This window comes from Perissodus microlepis, chromosome 4, assembly GCF_051167445.1.
Source record: "Perissodus microlepis isolate ML-2025 ecotype Zambia chromosome 4, ASM5116744v1, whole genome shotgun sequence".
NCBI classification, from domain to species: domain Eukaryota; kingdom Metazoa; phylum Chordata; class Actinopteri; order Cichliformes; family Cichlidae; genus Perissodus; species Perissodus microlepis.
In genome coordinates, this window is record NC_140464.1 from 4,690,875 (window position 1) to 4,703,189 (window position 12,315).

Below are 12,315 nucleotides of genomic sequence, written 5' to 3' on the forward strand. Positions count from 1 at the left end.
AAGTGTGCGTGCTACGAAGTGTGCGTGCTACGAAGTGTGCGTGCTACGAAGTGTGCGTGCTACGAAGTGTGCGGTTGCTGAATTGGGACACAGCTTATGAATGTAGTTAGGAAGCACTCAGTCTAGAGAAAGTGTGTGATTGGGTGAATGTGGCATGTTGTATAGAGTACTTTGCATAATCCCAGAGAGTAGAAAAGTGCTATATAAGAATCAGTCCATTTACTGCGAACAGAGTTTCGTCATGTTACTTTTGCACTACTATGTTCCGGCACATGTTGTTATTAGTTGGCTTTATTAAGGTACACATTAGGCTGACATCTGGGCCAGCACAGGGCCAGCAGTGTGTCTGCAACTGGCCCGTGGCTGCACACAACTTACACGTGGCCCACATACCGCAATGAATGACGGCCCTTTGGCGGTCCAGATCAGGTTTGCCAGAGGTTATCCACACATGGGCCAGCACAGGACCACCAGTGTGTCTGCAACTGGCCTTGTGCTGGCCCATGTGTAGATACATAGCCCTATATTGCCCTATGTTGTACCATTTTAATAATTGCGTGGAATGAGCCTTGAGTAGAGTGTTTTTAACAGGCAAAAAAATATTTCAATAAGTGAATAAGTAAATGTTAAAATTTTGTCTTTGTTTCTTTTTTTGCTGATCCGAAAATTGATCCGATCCGTGACTTAAAACCGTGCTCCGATCCGAACTGTGAGATTTTTGATCCGTTGCACCACTACATATAAACATATACATGTTTGCAGGATGGCATTTACTGTAGACTGTACTTAACACTCGAACAAAACTAAGAGTCTAATATTGCTCCTTATGTGGCTGTAATAATTTGTATTATTAGTGTTTATTTATTAGTATTTTTAGGAGAAGAATGTTCAGTGCCTTTTTGGAGTGCATGGATGGGTTGAAAGTGTGAGTGTGGCACTAAAGCTTTGGCTCTATCCACCGAGTCTTACAGAGTTCTAGAAATTAATACTAATACTACTAATTACTACTATTAATACTAAATTACTACCATTGTGCAAAATTTGCAGGAGAAATATTTTAGCAATACTTTTAAAAAGTTACTTGGCTTCTTGTAACAGGCACGGCTTGTTTATGTTCCAGTCTGCTTGTTTTTGTTTGCACACTAATCCTCTTCACTGCACCTTTGGAGTCCTGGGGTGTTCTTATGACTCATCACATAAGCCAGGAATTTCGGGGAGAAGACATTCTTGTCATCCATGTACTGCACCTACTCCACTGTCGTGCATACTGGTCAGCCTTATTAAAGTTTCCTACAGGAATGGGGGCCATGGGTGGGTAACCACAGATGGTTGGGTGTTAAAGTCTCAAAATAATTGTGTATCATATCTTTCTGTCTCTTTATCTGGTTTTGATGCACAAATCTGTATCCAGAGTGTTATTTCAATATGCAGACCTCTGTAGTAAGACAACTAAAGAGTACACAACACTGTTTGACTAATCCCTGTCCATGTATGTATTTTGTTTATTTACTACATTAAAAAAAATATCCTACAAGTGTGTCCCTTCACAGCATTAAAATTTATAAGTGGTTAAACTTACCTGATCTCATCAACTACATGCTATTAAATATACATTATATGTCATCTTAAGACAAATCCACATCTAGGTCTGGAGCCACTTTGCTCTGGAGATATTTTATAAGCATCTTACATTTTTCATGTGAATTTTGAACATGACTGATGTTCAGGTCAAGTGAGTTAACTCGGTCTTTGGTCTCTGTCATACTGATCATTTCTTCCTCTCTCACAAGCTTCCATTTAGAGAACCACTCAGAGAGTCCTCTCACTGTGTGGATATAGATGATGGTGTCTGTAGTGTAAGAGCTTAAGGCATCCAGTAGCTCCTTTCTGTAAGAGAACACACTACGAGTTAGTAGGTGAAGGTCTGTTAGTCTCTGTTAGGGACACAAACAAGAATAAATGTAAGCAAACTGAAATAATGTACTCTGCTCCTGTCATTCTTTGTTTTGTTTTGGGTTTTCTGTTTTTGTTTTTTTTACATATGATAAAAGTTATTTAAAATTTGATCTGATTTTTGTTTTTGTCTGCTCTGATACTGGGTTCTTGGGATTTCCTCTCAGCTATGGTTACTCTTAAAATACCATATGCCAATGTATGACTGCATATTTAGGACCAATAATGGATTGTTGAAGTTTCTTTTTAACTTAACCCTGTCATGTATGAATTATGACAACCTCTATCAGGATCTTTTTGTTAAGTATTTTTTATTCATCTTTAGGCATGAAAAGATCAATAAAACAATAAGAAATGTGGAGTGGCACATCAGTGTCCAATGTACTGGTTTATGTGCAATTATACCATCAACACTGACACAAATACAAGAAAACAGCCTTTGAATAGCTGTCCACTGTAGTGACCACTATGCATGAAGGGGTTAACATGTCTGTGTACTTTTACAAATTTAAATGTAAGTATATCTGTGTATTTAAGCATCTTGCTATTTCTACTCCAATATATTTGGATGTAAATATTGTTCTTTGTGTTCTATAATTTTATTTTAAATAGAGCAACTTTTAAAGTCCAGTTAAAGTTAAATTATGATGATTATTATATACACATTAATGAATAGATATTTCAATGTATATGATTTTGAAAAGTATAATTCTGTATAGTTCTCTCATTTATTATTATACATTTTCTTTGCCTTTGTAATAGGCGAGGCATTTGTATGACAGTAAAACAAAAAACCCTATTGCTGTCTATGTAAAACAAAAAAACAGGAAAACCATAAACACATTTATTATGATGCCTATACTTCAGTCTTTGCTGTATTCAGACTGGACAATTGCAAATGGAATAAATACTCTTTATCTTTTTCCCAACATCCTGTTTGTTGTCCTTGCCTGAAACACAGTCTGCTTCTGTTTTTAGCAATAGAAATGGTCATTACATTCTAATTTATTATGATGTTGTACTGACTGAGGACCTTTGATTTGTAAAACCCCTCAGATAAGTTTAGGAAGATTTCTTTCTTTCTTTCTTTTCACCTAACACACCAAACCAAATATAACCTTAACATAAACCATGCCCACTCCTGTCACATTTTCAAAGTGTGGCTGCTCTGCAAGGTACTCTTGGCAGCACATGTCAAATATTTAGTGCAGGTTACAGTAACAACAAGTCAATAATTATATCAATAAACATTTTCTACCTGCTGGTTTTGATTTTACCATTACCTTTTGGATTTTCACAATATGATAGTCACATAAGATGTGTTGGTGGCTCTGCACCTGCCCCACAAGATGAGGAAAATGTGCATGGATTGTTTACTGTTCTCTCATTCAAGTAAGTAGTGTGAGTTTAACATTTACAGAAAAAGATCAGTAAACCAGTGATGAGGTGTATGCTTGGTTGAGTGAGCGGAAAGGCTTGAGTCCATCAGCCAAGGAGCTTACTTACCATGCAGCGTGAAAAGGTGACAACGTCGGTGCCTTATCTAAACTGGGCCACAATCAGCCCCGATGACAAACAGCTGCCAAGAATTCCTCTGCTTCCTCTGAGTCACATGACCCAACAAAAACAGATGTTTTTACATGATGAACTCCTCAAAGCTCTTAATATTATAAAGTAAAAAAAAAAAAAACAGCAATACAGATAAAACCACAACAACTAATCATTTTTCAATCAATAATCATTTTTAAAAATGTGTTTTAAAAGAGACTTGAAGGAAGTCATAGATTTGGCGAGCCTGATCTCCTCAGGCAGGTCAATCCAAAGTTGAGGGGTCCTGGCAATAGACGGCCACTTTTAAATGTAAACATTTTGAGCCAGGTGATACATGTAATTTATTAAATGTACTTATTTACTGTGAAATATTTAAATAGAAAAATGAAAAAAAATTGCCCATAATTCCACTTAAAAAAAAGAGAATGGGTAAACCACCCAGACTTCCCCACACCCTGACACTTTGGTTGATTTTATATGAATGAACAAAGTGTTCTTCTACATTAGCATTTGTTGAGTTGTGTTTTGCGTTGATGTTGACTTTCTTCGCTCTGCTTAGTTCCTTAACTGTGCACTACAATGTGACCAGATATTGCAGACCTTAGAAACCTGTTGGGTTTGTATGTAGTAAACATCTCAGGCCATGTAATGCTTCATAAGCAAGTAGTTTAGTCATTTAAATTCAATTCTGCATCTTTTCCATATATTCTGGGAAAATTACACTGTGTAGGACCAGTTGTTGATCTCAATAAAATATTGTTGCATGTCTGTAAAACTTTTGTGTTTTTTGTAAAAGTGATATGATGCAGGAGGTAACTTAACAATAGAAGGAAATGATGCATATACCAAAGTTAGTGCATAAAATTATTACTACTGAACCTCCAATTGCTCAGATGCATCTATGAGAGTGTTCACACCAGTGGTGTCTGTAATATGGAACCATATGATTTCCTAAATCTGTTGTCTCCATATTAAGAAAAAGTTCTAAAGATAATATTCAGTGATTGGTCTCTGAAATATAGCATTGACTTTAAAGTTCCCCCAATGTATGTCTTAATTCTTTTTTTATCACAATTATCCCATGTCCTGCATTCAAACTATATTCTGTCAGGTTAAAAATGGCTTCAAATTAGGATTCAAATTTCAAATTTAAATCAGGAGTAAAAACCATTCAAACTGATGCACTGGTTAAAGTTATGAAATACCAGAGTTGATTTAAAAAATTAATGACTCCAGAGGGACAAACACAAACATTTTACACCTTTTACTGGTCACACACCAGTATTCTCGGTCTAATGTTAAATGGATATAAAAAGTCTCTATGGTTGAATGGTGACTTAAAAAACAAAGCCGTGAATGTTTTTAGTCACATCAGTCTGTACTGCCCTCTGCTGCTCACAGGAGGAAACAGCCTACAGCTTCAGCCTCTCAGAGCTGCAGACCTGTGAGTCTTCACCGCTCTGAAGATGAAACACTGCCAGTCTCACACTGGAATCAGGGGACTGGTGCAGGAAGCAAGTTCAACAAAATCCTAGTCTAAATGTAAATTCTGAGTTTTCAGTTCTTCACCAGCAATAAAAAAAATATATCCCAGCTGCCACACGACGAGAGGCACCCTGTTCAGGTGGCCTTTTGTCCTAGGACTAACACAGACAACCATTTGCACACCTATGGGGACAAGATATAATCTCCACTCAGGACAGATGGCGGATTAGTACCCAGAATTGTAGTGCTGTGAGGAAACAGTGTTAGACACCACAACACTGTGCTCCTCACTTTGGACAACTTTTTTTTTCTTTTTTAAAAACGTGTTTTGCTTTTTGCCTCTAATACAGTTGGTTGTCTCGGTTTGTTGCTCAATGTCATTTTTGGAAACACGTTTGTGTTGTCAGCTTGTGTCAGTTTTCACTTATGAATTGAGCCAGATCCAGATTTGATCAGATGCCATCCAGATGTTATCCTGTTTAATGTTTAATCAGGTTCTTTTAAAGTGCATAACTACTCCTTTAACTACAAACCACATTTCTGTTTCACAAAGACTAATTTAATTCTTCCCACTGATAATCAGTGTTAGTTATTTTCAGCATGGATGTAATTCCACCGCTGACCACAATGTGAAGCTGTTGCACGTAAAAGCTCACATACATAAGCATGTATTTGAATCTGTAAATATCCAAATGCTGAATCAGTGACATTATCCCATATTGTTCTGTGGATAAGAGGCCTTCAGCCAACAGCAGCAACAGTGTTGTTAAACCAACTGTGATCAGAGCAAATAAGGTTCCTGATCTTAAATGCTTCAGGTGTCCCCAAAGAGTGAGAAGGAGCAGCAGTATAAGGAGTAGAAAGAACAGATATTTTGTTGAAATGTAGTGAGTAAGTACACTATAAGGTAAGTAATAGAGAGAAAACCTCAAAAATCAGACAACCTCCTATAAGCGAGCACTTGACATCAGAGGAAAGAGAAAACTCGCTTTTAACAGGAAGAACCCCCCAGCAGCTCTAGTCTCACGGAGAGTCACTTGCAGCATGGCTTCTTAACCCTTTCCTCCTGCATTTTCCTGCTCAGTATGTCAGATGTTTAGCTAATCCTCAGCCTCTCTTAGAAATAACAATATTCTAATAAATATAGGCTGTTTGTAGCTTTTGAGGCCAGACTAAAAGCTAGGCTAAACTAGCAGGTGATTACTACTTGCAGGTGATTCAGCAGTTTTGGATAAATCATTTGAAGATTAGATAATGACTTATTTCATAGTCTAAAGGTTTGTAGTTAAAAGGGCTACACTTAGTAAGCTACACAAACCGTCAGAGTGCATTGTGGTGAAACGGGAACAGGAAGTAATAGAATACCCACACCAAGAGAGCCAACAACATGTCAGACCACCTTCAGTACATTACAGGTTTTAGTTCTCTCATGTAAACATTTTTCGTCTAATGGTAAAATCTGATGCCATCAGCAAGTACCATCAGTAAATTGCTTTATCTATACTTTCCAGCACCACGCCTTTTAACCTGAAAGAAATGTATCTATTATCAGTCTCTACTAATGTGAAGATATCTAGAGTGGCATGCTGACCTTTCAGCTCTTACATAAACTGCATACCTTCAAACTTTTTCTTGCACAGTGAACGAAATCTGTCAACAGATGTAGAAACACCTACCAATGTACGCAAACAGTACTTAAATACATACCTCAATGACTGTCTTGATAACACACAAGGATAAACGCACAAGATAAGATAAAAAGAGAAATAATTTGTACCTGCCTGTTTTGTTTTTGCCTTTACCTTCCTGTCATGCCATGAATGTTTCTGTTTATCAAAAAATTAAACCAGTTTGCCAACTGTGGTACATGTGCAGCACTGAACCCGAAACCATGTTTTTAGTGCTCACTGGGTCGACCATATGAGCCACAGCTGCAACAAGAGAAGCTTTCTTTTATTAATGGTTAGTTTTCTGAATTAGGAATTTAGGGTAAGTATAGGTCTACTTTTAAAATTCATGTATTGTAATTGCCATGTAATAATAGTTGGTCTCCTTTGAATCAAAAATTTGTTTGAAGGCATTTTTGAGGCTCAAAATGCACTTTTAGTGTCAGGGTTACAATTAGGTTATGGTTAGTTTTAGGCTGAGGGTTATGATTAGGCATTTATTTTTGATGGTTAGAGTTAGGGTAAGGGGCTAGGCAAAGCATTATGTCAATGAGATGTCCTCGCTAAGCTATGAAAATGAGTGTGTGTGTGTCATTTAGTATGTAACTTTTTATCTTTATTTTTTTCTGTTTAACTTTAGAGCTGGCATCTGACACTGAAACCACTTCCCACTAAGAAAACAGTCATCAGCAGTGGGGTTCAAGTGTTTTGCTCATTCCATGAGTTCATTGCTGTCATTTAAGCGAAGAGATACGTTTCACCAGTTTGTCGACTCCTGTACATGTGCAGAAAGAAAACTACATGTACAGGGGTACTGAACCTGAAATCTTGTTTTTACTGGATAACCAGCTCTGCCATCTGAGCCACGGCTGCAACAAGCTTTTTTTCTGAATTAGGTCTCCAGCTAGAAACATGTTTGGGAGCTTTGTGTATATGAAAAGCTGCATTTACATTCAAACATTTAGACATAAAACTGGTTCATCTTTAGATTCAGACACCTGTTTTATGCTTGAATACTTCAGAGGTCATCAGCAGTGGGGTGAATCGCTACCTTATCGTGGTGGAGGGGTTTGTGTGTCCCAGGGATCCCAGGGGCTATGTTGTCTGGGGGCTTTTGCCCCCTGGTAGGGTCTCCCATGGCAAATTGGTCCTGGGTGAGGGACCAGACAAAGAGCGATTCAGAAGACCCTTATGAAGAAAACATCGAGGGAACAGTTTACCCTGCCCGGGATAGGGTTACCGGGGCCCCGCCCTGGAGCCAGGCCCGGGAAGGGTGCCCGAGGGCTGGTGGCTGGGCCTTAGTCCATGGGGCCCGGCCGGGCACAGCCCGAAGAGGGGACATGGGCCCATCCTCCCGCAGGCCCACCACCCGCAGGAGGCGCCATAGGGGTTGGGTGCATTGTGTGCCGGGCGGTGGCCAGCAGCGGAAGCCCTGGCAGACTGATCCCCGGCTGCCAAGACTGGCAATAGGGACATGGAATGTCACCTCTCTGGTGGGGAAGGAGCCTGAGTTAGTGCGTGAGGTTGAGAGGTACCAGCTAGATATAGTTGGGCTCACCTCTACGCATGGCTTGGGCTCTGGAACCAGTCTCCTGGAGAGGGGCTGGACTCTGTCTCAGTCTGGAGTTGCCCCTGGTGAGAGGCGGCGGGCTGGGGTGGATATTCTAATATCCCCTCGGCTTGCTGCCAGTACGTTGGGGTTTTTCCCGGTGGATGAGAGGGTTTGTTCCCTGCGCCTTAGGGTCGGGGAATGGGTCCTGACTGTCATCTGCGCTTATGTGCCGAGTGGCAGTTCAGAGTACCAAGCCTTCTTAGAGTCCATGGGGGGTGTTTTGAAGGTGCTCTTTTGTCCTGCTGGGAGACTTCAATTCTCACGTGGGTAATGACAGTGAGACCTGGAGGGGCGTGATTGGGAGGAATGGCCTCCCTGATCTGAACCCGAGCAGTGTTTTGTTATTGGACTTCTGTGCAAATCACAGTTTGGCCATAACAAACACCTTGTTCGAACATAAGAGTGTCCATAAGTGCACGTGGCACCAGGACGCTCTATGCCGCAGGTCGATGATCGATTTTGTAATCGTATCACCAGACCTGTGACCATATGTTCTGGACACTCGGGTAAAGAGAGGGGCTGAGCTGTCAACTGATCACCACCTGGTGGTGAGTTGGAGAAGGTCTAGCAGAGGCCCCAGTCCGCGAGATCTTCAACGCACACCTCCGGCAGAGCTTCAACAGCATTCCGAGGGAGACTGGGGACATTGAGTCCGAATGGACCATGTTCAGCGTCTCCATTGCCGAAGCTGCTGCACGGATTGGTGATGCGGCTTTAGTGATGCGGCTTTAGTGATGCGGCTGCAGTGATGCGGACGCTGCACTGGTCCGTCATGGTGAAGAGGGAGCTGGGTGTAAAAGCGAAGCTCTCAATTTACTGGTCGATCTACGTCCCTACCCTCACCTATGGCCACGAGCTGTGGGTAGTGACCGAAAGAACGAGATCGCGGATACAAGCGGCGGAAATGAGCTTCCTCCGAAGGGTGGCTGGCCTCTCCCTTAGAGATAGGGTGAGAAGTTCGGCCATCCAGGAGGGGCTCAGAGTAGAGCCGCTGCTCCTCCACATCGAAAGGAGCCAGCTGAGGTGGTTCGGGCATCTGACAAGGATGCCTCCTGGGCGCCTCCTGGGTGAGGTGTTCCGGGCATGTCCCACCGGGAGGAGGCTCCGGGGTTGACCCAGGACACGCTGCAGAGGTTATATCTCTCGGCTGGCCTGGAAACGCCTTGGTGTTCCCCCGGATAAGCTGGAGGAGGTGGCTGGAGAGAGGGAGGTCTGGGCTTCTCTGCTTAGGCTGCTGCCCCCGCGACCCGGCCCCGGATAAAGCGGATGAAGATGGATGGATGGATGGATACTTCAGAGGTCTTAAAAGCTGGAAAACAATCGTTCAAGACCACTTAACAAATTGCAAGAATGTCTGACACCTTGAAAACAAAATATAAAGAAATGAAAGGCCACTCGAGACTTTTGAACAGTATTACCATCAAAAGTGTTGATTTGAAGGCCAGTTCACCTCGAAGTGAACCAAGTGTGCAAAATGATGAACATTTGTGTTCAGAGATTTACAAAACTGTGATTTAAAATGAGCTTTACATTTTGTAATTGCTTATATAGTTCCATTTTAATGTATACACAATTGGAAAGAACTGTAAAAAATTTGTTTTTGCTAATCGAGTTTTAAAAAAAAGATAACAAAATACATTATTGAAGTGATAGTGTACAGATAGTGTACAGATATGCAATACAAACATAACAAACTAAACGTCTTGATGCATTCTCAATCATCCAGGAAAGTAAATCTCCAAAACGCTACGTCCAGATGAACAGAATCAACTTTTGGAGATAACAAACTAAAATACATTACAACATACAAACCCAGTCTGAGTGATCACACACTGGGTTTATAAAGATTAAATGCAACATATGCCAATCATTATCTTGTTGGAAGTGATAGGCTTGTAGTAACAGGTATTCACTTTAACAAGAAGAAAAAAATAAAGAAAAAGAAGAAAGAAATACCATACTAAAAAAACATTGCATTACAAGGACTTATTGGACATTGAGCTTTAAAAACTGGTTCCAGCTTTTGAAAAGAAAAGAAAAGAAAGAAAACCCTTACAGTATATATATTGCAGTATTATCTGTTTACTCAGAGATTATACTTTCTGTTTCTATGGAGATTTATCTTGTTGTCTCAGAATAAAATGGACTTTCCAGGATGCCTTTGTTTTTCTCTGATTTTCGAAGACCTTCCTTCAGAGAGTCACAAATCTTCTGCCATGAGTCGATCTCTGAGCTCCAAAGTGCAGCTCTGGCTCGGATGACCTGGGAAACTTTTGCCTCACAGCCTTTTGCCAGACTGGTGCTGTCTCTGTAGATGAAGAAAATATCCATGCCAAGGAAGAGAGCATTGAGAGCAATGAACCCAGCCCTTGATGTCTTTGAGAGAGCAAGAGATCCTTTCAGAGCTGCCTCACCAATATCTGTGATATCTGAGGCCAGCCTGCTTGCATTACGTAATGCTTTTCCTTCCTGAGCCAAAACTTTACCAGCACTTTTAGCAGCAGAGGTAGCATCAGTAACTAAATCAAAAGTGCCCTTTCCAACAGTCCAAACTTTAGATGCAATCCTGCTTACTCCCACAGCCATCTCTACCTTACTTGTTTCTATTCCACACACTCGTTGATCGGTACTCCAACACTTCAGTCAGCTCCTTCTCCAGCTTTTCCCGCCTGCTATCTGCACTTACTTTGTTCTTCATGAATTTGAAGAAGGTCTTGCATTTTTCCTCTGAATTGTAAATATGTGTGATTTTCAGGTCTAGTGCGTCAATGCCATCTTTGATATCCATCAAGGTGTCTAACTCAGTCTCCGTCCACAGCAGCCATTTAGAGAACCCCTCACAAAATCCTGTCACCGTGTGGATGTAGGTCAGGGTGTCTGTGATGTAGCGGCATAAGGCCGTCTGTAGCTCCTTTCTATAAGACAAAACAATATTGTCTGTATGTTGACTGATCAAGGCTGATCTAGCAAAACAGAGAAAAAATGTCTTTCCTCATTCAATGATTATGCTGATTTTTTTAAACTTATTATTGTTCATTCTTATTCTTATTTGCACAATTAACTGTGCAGCTTATACTTATGTTTTTGCAGTATATAATATGGCCAGCTGTAGCATAGATAGTTTTCACTTTACCTTTTCCCCGACATCCTTTGCCTTCACATGGTACACTGTCTTCTTCTGGTTTATTTTGTTTGCCAGGAAAAAAAAAGGGTAGGATTTGAAAATGTTTTAATTAAAGCAAAGATATTAGTTAGTATGGTTGCGGAGCTTTGTTTTAAAACCTTCATTCAGGTAAGTTTGGCTGGTTTTGCTTTCACTCCTGATATATAAATACTACAGAGAAACCACACCCTCTTCTGTCATTAAGTCTTAAAGGTCTGGTTATACTCTCTACAAATCAATCAAATCAAGAAATCAATATTTTATTTGTATTAAAAATGAGTCACTAACATATCCACAGAGAATACCACAACTCTACAGTTTTTAGCTCCCTAAACTGATTCTTTAAACTCCTGTCTCTAATCTCATCTATTCTCATCATAGGGTGACAGCAATACTGTTATTACCTCTTTTAGTGAGTGATTTTGTTTTTTGGCTATATAATCAACATCTTTCTTCATTTTAAATCATTTTACAAGAGAAATTACAGACTCAATAAAGAAAGGTCCTAAATGTTTGCTTGGCTTTTTATTAGGTGTTTTATAATTAAGTTTTTGGTTTTAAGTTACTGTGCAACATAACTGTGACAAGTCTGTCGAAAACAGGGACGAGTACCTGCTTGGCCCTGTGCATTTGCAATACAAAACTTATTGTTCCCTGCAGTGATACAGTGTAGGATACCAAGACACCAAAAGCATCAGAGTGCTTTGATTTAGACTATTTTTTGAACTTCATATTTATTCTTTTGAAGAATAACAAGGTAAGTTATCAAGCTTATAATAAGTGTGTTTATATTTGTTTCTCAGAGCAGCTCACATTGTTAAACATTCCTTAAAGTTAGCTTGCTCATGCTAACAGATTAGCTAACAGTCGCTACACATACTGTT